The sequence below is a fragment of the Marmota flaviventris genome, chromosome 16 (assembly GCF_047511675.1).
Source record: "Marmota flaviventris isolate mMarFla1 chromosome 16, mMarFla1.hap1, whole genome shotgun sequence".
Lineage (NCBI taxonomy): Eukaryota > Metazoa > Chordata > Mammalia > Rodentia > Sciuridae > Marmota > Marmota flaviventris.
The window spans coordinates 41,214,872-41,222,267 of NC_092513.1; the positions used below are offsets into that span (position 1 = coordinate 41,214,872).

The 7,396-nt window shown below is 35.0% G+C and overlaps 1 pseudogene; it reads left to right on the forward strand.

Moving 5' to 3' along the window:
- Positions 1–2,640: 2,640 nt before the first annotated feature.
- LOC114092933 (jupiter microtubule associated homolog 1 pseudogene) lies at positions 2,641–3,001 on the forward strand (annotated as a pseudogene).
- The last annotated feature ends 4,395 nt before the right edge of the window (positions 3,002–7,396 follow it).

Here is a 7,396-nt window from a genome sequence, read left to right on the forward strand (position 1 = left end):
AGTTGCTGATGACAGCCTCCGTGCTTGCAATCCCACTCTACCTCCACGTTCTGTGGTCAGGTTTTCTGTGGACTCAATGTTTATCTCAGTTGCTTTCCCTTCCTGTGTGAGTCCTGGGGATTTACCATTCCTCTGCTGTCCTCACCTCTCTCCCTCTAGGCTGGGAATAAATTTTGGAATCTCTTTGACCATGGAAACTGGGCTGATTATTTGTTCTCATTCAGTCCATTCTCTTCTTCTCTTGTTTGTGAATTTGCACTGCAGGGTTAACCAGAAAGCAGTGCTTGTTCTTCTTTGCCATTTGACTTCCCGGTGTGTTTAGGCAATGAGGAATACTGCTAGAGAAGGCAGGGTATGCAGTGGGTGGAGTGTGGGCTATGGCTCCCTTCTTCTCCTTTTGTCTGGTCTAGTGATTTGACAACTGCTCTTTCTTTATGTAAGGTCAAACTTTCATACATGACTACAGCTCTCTGAGAGATCCAGTAAGATTTCCTTTTTTTTTTTTCCTTCCTTCCATCTCAGCAATGATGAGGGCTCTTCTCTATTGTGGTACCCACTTCTTCACATTGCTTGTGGGTTCTCCTAACTCTGCCAATGGCACTGAAAGTCCTGCCTTTTTGTTGGATTCTCTTTCAACCCAGGTAAATGAAGCTTATGTTCTTTACTCTAATGCTAATCAATACCAAAAACATAAACAATTTTTAAAGCCAATCTAGGACTTGCCTCTCCATTATAAAAGCTGCATAGAACATTTCAATTTATAGTGATTACACTCTCTTTGAACAAAAAACTTTACTTTTATATAAAAATACATCTAATTAGGTATGACCTTATTCTTGCATTTTAAAATTCAGTTCTATCTCCTTGTCATTTACCTTTTCAAGTGCTTCTATCTCTGTATTATAAGATACCTGAATGGAGGTAATAAGTATCATATAAGTTTTGTGTGTGTGCATGGCAGGGGGGCTTCTGGAGATAAAACCTCAACCATATGTAAGTATTTCTTGATTGTATTTGAACCACCATTTTTATATATGGAGCTTTGACATGATAGACTGACACTTCCCACACTATTTTGCTATATACATTAGCCATTTCTAAGACAGTATGGACAATTACCTATTTCAATGATAAATCAATTTTAAAATCTAAGTTGACACTTTTCATTGCTATAATTTCCAAAATTAACTTTTGATTTGGGTGATTAATAATATGTAAAAGTTCAAGAAAACCTGTAATGAAAAGGTAAAAATAAAGTAAAAAAAAAAAAATAAAAAGATGAGAGGTCAGATGTCTAATGTATTGATGTCTATTTTATCTTTCACAAATCATAGAACCCAAAATCAAGTCAACAACATGCAGAAAATAGAAAATTAAAATGGTTAATTGGTTGGCATAAATATGAAGTACAACCTATTGGAGATTGGCATGTTCATAAAGAGGGGTTAGAATGAAGTCAATTAGTCAGAATCCAAAATAATCCTGTAACTTTAATGGCTCTGAGTTTCTGTTTTCTGATTGAAAATCAGTTATTAGAACCCACTTCAGAGAATTGTGGTAAAGAGTTACTGAGACAAAAAAAAAAATGTATAACATAAAAGTACTGGTCTGAAATGCATGGGGAAATCACAGACTTTAGATAATTTGAGAAATACTCATGTGCTTTACTTTATGCTTTTGGAAGCCCTTACCAATATATGAATTTATTTTTAACTTTCTACCTATAATTGAAATTCCTGAGATCACAAAATTTGGGCAGCGTATTTAAATAAATATTCCAATATCTAAAACACTATTTAAGTGTTCAATGCAAATATGTAATAGGTCATGTAATTTGTATATTCTTGAAATTCAATCTAATATTTTAAGGTAGAAAGCATTACAATAAGCCATATACATTAAAGCATTCCTTAATGGGCAAATTTTGAAGTTACTTTTTAATTAATGCCTAAGAAAATGGATGTATTGTCAATAAAATATGAGTCATTAATGGGTATCATAAATCTGAATTTACTGGGAATTGATTTTTATATTTGGAGATTTTTTGTTAAAAGAAATACATACTCATCTCCATTTTTATTTACATTTTAATATAAATGTAGATAAATTAGATAATGTTGGCCATATAGAAGCAGTTGGTGTTTTCCATAGAGCTGATGTCACTTATTTCTCAGGAATGCTCATGCGGTAGATATTTGTGACTCTTAAAAATCATTTTATATGGTTTTAATTATTAAATGAATGCAATTTCTTGTGTAAATGAATGGGAATCATTCACTATATATTTCTTAGTTTTATTTAAATTTTTCTATCTTTCATGAATAAATATTTTTAATTTAAAATTCACTGGCCTGCAATCCCCATGATTCTTCATTCTTTTTTTCCCTAAATCCATCCAATTTGTAAAATTGATTGATATGAGTAGAATATATGACTATATATTTTAATTTCTCTTATGTAAATACCTAAAAGTGGATATGCTTGAAAAGAGGGTAAGTAAAAATCTAACATTATAAGAAACTTTCTGGGTGGAGGCTCATGCAGTGGTGACTGGTTATGGGTCTGGAGTTCTTCTGAGCCACTTGTAACCATCAATTTTAGCAGTCTGCCTTGCACCAGCCTACCTTGCTCCCTGAGGCTATGACCAACACCAACTTCTTCAAGGGTTTTACCCTAAGATCAGGAATAGCTCCTGGGTTTTGCAGCCTCCTCGGGCTGGTGGATTCAATTTCTCATTAGGATTTGATGAACCAACAGAATCATCCATGAGAAAGAATAAAATGGCCTCTAGCATCTTTGGAACACTTGAAGAAAATCCCCCTTCTTGGGCCAAGTTGGCAGGTGCCAAAGATAGTGGTGGAAGCAAAGATTTGGAATCATCTTGACAAAAGAGAAGAAATTCTTTGGAAGCAAGCTGTGGAAACTTCTTAGATCTGAAGGGAGAAGGTGACATTCATAAAAATGGGGACACAAACCTACAAGGCAGCCTGGGGCAGAGTGAAGAAAATCACTTGCCTGCTTGGCCAGTGCTCAGGCCCATGTCCCCTGTGCCTATGCCACCCAGGAGAAACCCTCCTGGCAGTAAGTCCAGCCTGGTCTTGAGTTAACTAACTACCCTGAACTTTGTCGTTTTGTTTGTTTTCTTCATGCTTGTGAATGCACAACTTGAGCCTGACTCTATATATTTTGAATTTGTTTTATTAAAAATATGCACTTGAAAAATGAGACTTTATTGGGCTGGGATTGTGGCTCAGTGGTAGAGCACTCGCCTAGTAAGGGTGGGAACTGGGGGTTCGATCCTCAGCACCACATAAAAATAAAGGCATTGTGTTGTGTCCATCTACACCTAAAAAATAAATTTTTTAAAAAAATGAGACTTTATATAAAATTTGAATTGTCTGTACTAGGAGTGTTTGGTGGATCTAAATAATAAAATTCTTGAGCTGGTGATATTATTATGGTAAATTTTTAATAACTAAAACCATTTCTTAATAACAATTGAGGTTTTCTGTTTTCTTTGAGACAATTTGCGTAATTGGTCCTTAGAGACAACTGTTGTTTTGTATAAAATTTCAAAGTTTTGGTCTAAAATTTCGATAGTAGTGTTATTTTACTGGTTTTAACTTATGTTTGATCTAGACTATATCTCTTCTTAACCTTTTTCTTCTTTGTCTTAATCTTGTGCAAGGGGTGTGTGTGTGTGTGTAGGTATTTGTGTTTGTTTTAGAAGAGTCAATTTGTTCTACTGTTGTCCTTGTGAATTAAATTTTTAAAATCTTTACATATTTGATATTTTATTTTAAATATAAAAAGAATAATTATATTTACTCTTCTTTTTCTTGGTTCTATTTTTTGTTTATCTTCTAGGTTCTTATTTTGAAAACTTAGATCCTTATTATGGTTTATAAGTGAGTTGTTTCCAAAGGCTCCTGTTAATGCAGTAATATTCAGAGGTGAAATAACTAAATTGTAAGAGCTATAACCTAATCAGTCCCTAGTGGTTTGAATGAACTGGTTATTAACCATGGGCCAATAGATTATGTCTGGAGAAGGTCAGTCACTGGGAGTGTGCCTTGGAAGGGTGCCTTTTCCCTGTGTCCTCTTTCTCTCTTGGTCTCTGTTTCCTGACCGTGCCATGAGGGGAGCAACTTTCCTCTGCTAAGCCTTTTTCCTGGGATGTGCTTCCTTATCTTGGACAGAAAGCAATGGAGTCTGTACACCATCAGCCCCAAATAAACTTTTCATCCTCTAAGTTGTCTTTGTTGGTAGTTTGGTCACTACAAAGAAGATGTTGACTAACTCACTCCTTATGTGTCAGTTATTCTTATTTTCCAATAAAAAAAATGTAAGTTTAATTTTTGCTTCTCTAAATATTGCCAAAATTGGATGGCATTTTTTTCTTAAATATTTTTTAGTTGTAGATGGACATAATACCTTTATTTATTTATCTTTATGTGGTGCTGAGGATCAAACTCAGGGCCTCACACATGCACAGCAAGTTAATGTTTTTCAGTGAACATATTACCTTACTGATACCTTTAAATAATTGTTTGTCTTTGCTAGATCTTACCACTATAGGGAGCTCTGAAATATGGGACCATGCTACCTGTCTTCAAATTTGTCAATTTAAAATAATATTTTTTTCATTTCAAAGAAGATATACTTGTTTCCAGCTTTAACATCTTTCTATTTTCTCTTTCTTCTCTTGGCTTTCATACATTATGTTTCCCTCTACCCAGAATTTGTCACCTCTTCAGGAAAAAACACCCAAAGATATTCACACGTAAGTTAGTGCTTTTCTTACAGCACCTTCACAAGGAGAGTTCTCCACTGTCACTGGAGAGTTTGGGACTCATAATTCATTCACTGGTCCCAACACACAGAAGTTACTGGAAGAAATCTTGGCCATGACAAAGGTTATGGTGCAGTTAGAGAAAGAGAAATGGTGACAAGCTTCAGACCACAAAGCAAGACTGATCCCTTTAGTAGCAGCATGAAAGCAACTGGATCTTTCTAGAAGGATTCTTCGACTGTAGTACAACTCTCAGAAAACTTCAGGTAAGGTAATCAGGAACCATGGAAAAAGATTCTAATTGACAGAGCCCCACCCAAGTGAGGAATGGCTCAGCTCCTGGCTACATTGACTGGGAGCAGCTCATCATGCATGAGTACACAGTGTGAACTCTACTGCATCCTGAAGTTGCAGCAGTTGAAATATACCAATTTGCTACACTTCCCACAGCAGGTTTTCCCTTGAAGGGAGATCTGAGTAGCATATCTCCATGACCATCAAAGAGATTTGGGGATTTATGTCCTTTTGACCATGTAGTCAAGCTGGGCTGATTAACTGATTATCAGTAAGAAAAATTGAACCTGGGGTCTCCAGGGGAATTTTAGACTATAATCAGGACATCATAATACTTACCATCCTCACTTGGCCATGAGTAGAAAGTCAGGCAGCCAGTCCCCAGGTGAAAGAGCTTCCTAGTCAATCAGCAATAAATTACTTTTACTTTGCATACTTTTCCAACCCCATATGCCAAGAGTTATCCTCTTACCTATAACCTATGGAGTACTTGACATTGTGGATGCACAGGCATTCTCTGTCTTAGTAGATACTTCCTACCCATATACCTAATCATTTTCAGCTATTGCAGTTCGTTATATATATTTATTTATTGTTATTAATTTTCTTTTTGTAATTGTTTCTTTTTAGTTATAGATGGCAGTAGAATCCATTTTAACAGAATTATATAAACATGGAATATATGTTGTTCTAATTAAGACCCCCGTTTCTCTCCTTCCTCTTCCCTCTCCCCCTCCCCTGCTCCCTTCCCATTATAAATATTCATAAGTCTGGGCTATGACCTAAGAGGCAAGATCCAATCTAACTCATCTAGTGGATGTTGTTCAATTATACAAGTTATAGCTGGAAACAGAAATAATAAAGAAAGTTTTTTTCCCCTTCATTTAGGTAGCAATATAAGCAATTTCACTTTAGAATCATGATCCACCATTTGGCATTATAAGATATAAAAGTTAGCACATATTTTAGTCTTTAGTTTTTAAGTTCCCCCATTGCATCTTCTAAGAAAGTCTGGTAAATATATCTAATCAGAATATTTCACTCTCTGATCCTCAGCATTTAATATACTGAAATTGGAGCTAATGCTACTGAAATCTATTTTAACTGTCAGTGGAGCCTCACAAAGTTTAATGAGTTGGAGAGATGTAAAAGCAAAAGTGGCAATTGATAACAATTTTCTGAATAAGAGGAAGAAAGTTCTTCTGCAACTGAAGTGTTGAGCATGTCATTATTGTCTTTAGAATGGTTTGAATGTGCTTTTTGTGATTTAAGCCCAAGACAAGTACACAATCTTTTCTAGATTAAGGCAAGTAGGTTGGCAGATATATTAAGAGGATCCTCAGTGTTCCATTTGAACTGTTGCCATCTCTTTTGTACTTAATTAATAATCACTGCCTCTTGATTTGCTGATACCTGTGCAGCCAAGTATAGTACATGTGCTGCATGTATAGTTTTGTTTCCTGTTCAAGACTAAACAGTGTATGAAGACTTTATTGTACTTCAACATTTGGTAATGTATGATAGGCAACACCTGGTCTTCAGTGGGGGGAAATACAATTAAAATATCTCTTGTCCAAACTCATTTCTCTATAGTAAACCTAAAAAAGTATGTGTAATAAAGAAAAAAATAGCTCAATGGAGGGCATAAATCAGCATAGTTAAACAAGTGAATGTATATCAACTACAATTTAGGGCTCATTATATAAATTTGAATATTATTTGTAATATTTTTAATACATTAAGTTATTTTAAAGTCACCATTAAATCAATGTCATCTTGTGGTGCAGTACTATAAATACCTCAAAGAAAACTTTTATCCTGTACTTTTATTGTTTCTCTGTTGCTTTGGCAAAATTACTCTGCTACATTCTTTGTTTTATGATATAGAAAATGCGTCTCTTTTACCTACTACTCCATTTACAAATATTAATAATGCTTGGAATATTGTAGGTACTTAATAATTACTCATCCAACAAATTCAATGAACAACAATTGCAACAAATTAACATATTTAGTCCAGTTTTCTCCTATACTAATGTCTTCTTCACAAATATGTTAGGAGGATGTGATTTTCTGAAGTAAATAGAGAATGACCACAAACTAAGTAATTTAAATGTTGTTCCTTCACATCTCCAATAGCTTTTATGGGTCAGGAAGTTAGAAAGAGTCTGTCTAGGATATGATGACTCTTGGTGTTTCTATAATAAAATGGTCACTTGATCTGGAACTGAAAGGGATGCTTGCAAGTCTCTCTCTCTCTCTCTCTCTCTCTCTCTCTCTCTCTCTCTCTTTCTCTCTCTCTCTCTCTTT